This window comes from Sinocyclocheilus anshuiensis, unplaced genomic scaffold (assembly GCF_001515605.1).
Source record: "Sinocyclocheilus anshuiensis isolate Anshui unplaced genomic scaffold, SAMN03320099.WGS_v1.1 scaffold144, whole genome shotgun sequence".
Classification (NCBI taxonomy): domain Eukaryota; kingdom Metazoa; phylum Chordata; class Actinopteri; order Cypriniformes; family Cyprinidae; genus Sinocyclocheilus; species Sinocyclocheilus anshuiensis.
Genome location: NW_015555720.1, coordinates 539554 through 541168, shown reverse-complemented (window position 1 = coordinate 541168; position 1615 = coordinate 539554).

Sequence of the window (1615 nt, the reverse complement as noted above, 5' to 3'; positions counted from 1 at the left end):
CCACTGAATTGCGTCTCATTATGCAGGACTCGCCTATGCATCCATACAATCCACAAAAGATCGAAATTATGATGCTATGGACCATTTTATTATTGAATCTTTTGGTCTTTTAGCCTGCGTTTTATTTTCTGCAGAGATTTCTCACAGTGAGCTCTTGACTGAGCAGCTAATTGATTTCATATAATATAGGGTTCCTTTTTGACTCATATCCGAAAATCATGTGAAATTTAGGACAATGGATTCCTCTGTGCATCAGATATGAGCAGTCATGCAACGTTTTATGTTTTCATACCTCAGGCTGTAGTATTTCAGATTTATGTTCCAAGAACTGATGTGTTATTGTAGATTAGAAACATTTTAAAGAAAGGGCAGTGTTGCTAAATGACAGTGTGCTGTGAAGTATGAAGTAACAGTTCATCAAGTATGTGGATCACGCAGTGATTAATATCCTGGCAAAAGTTTTTAATGAGTAGCCTATTAAATTAATACTACATCGGACTGATTTTCCAACAATGTCGCATGTTACCTCTGGTGATTTTACATCATTTGTTTCCTCCCCCACCAATCCGATTTCTTTGCCAAAGCCCACTGTTGGACTCAGTGGGGGCTCTTTGAAAGCCGACCATAAATATTTTGCTTTTGGACTTGCACATACTCAATTCCTGATTTATTTGGTTATTTTGTTAGTTCGTTGTTTGTACCCTTTTCAGCCAATTGTTAAATAGTCTGTTAATAAATAAAAATGAGTTCAAATAAATTTAATCTGGGATTGACAATTTTAATCATGTGAAATTTAGAAATACAGCACTGGAAAGCTACATATTTAATTGCTTGAAAGCAATAGCCACGAACAATTGCAATTTTATTTATGTCATGTGGACAAGGACAAACGTGCGTTCTCTTCTCAAATTACTCTTTTTCATTTTACTGGCGCCTGCGTCTGTTAAAGTCCCAACGTTAAGACCCATGTAACCATAGGAAAAGACACTGATGTTCAGTAACTGCATGGAGATCCTCATTGGTCTGCATTGAAAAAGCCCACTGTTCCAAATTAGGTCACTACCCATTCCTTTTGTGAAATTAGAATGCCCAATCTCGTTGGGTCGGAAGAATCACCCCATCTCTTGTTACTATGGAAAGCGCCAAAGGAACCTCCTCCTTGCTGCGTCACCACAAGTAAATCTCGAGGTGTGGGGAGAGATGGGGTTACTTGCGGTCAAAACACACATAGGCCTATCCATTACACCCTACATTCATTATGCACACAACAAACACGGCTTGATTAGAAGAGCCTAAATTGAAAATAGTTAAGAAAAAATATCCTATAGTCCTATTGTATTTGTAGACATGATGTAAAGTTTAGATTGTTTTGAGGTAGCCAATGACTTTCAGGGGTCGAAAGTCATTTATTTATTTAAATATATATTCTGTAAGTATACACTCTAAAAAATGCTGGGTTAAATACAACCCAGTGCTGGGTAAAATAGGGAAAAACCCAGCAATTAGGCTGTTTTGACCCAGCGGTTAGGTTAGATGTTCAACCCAACCTTCTGGGTAGTAACCCAACCGCTGGGTCAAAACAGCCCAATTGCTGGGTTTGTCCCTATTTTACCCA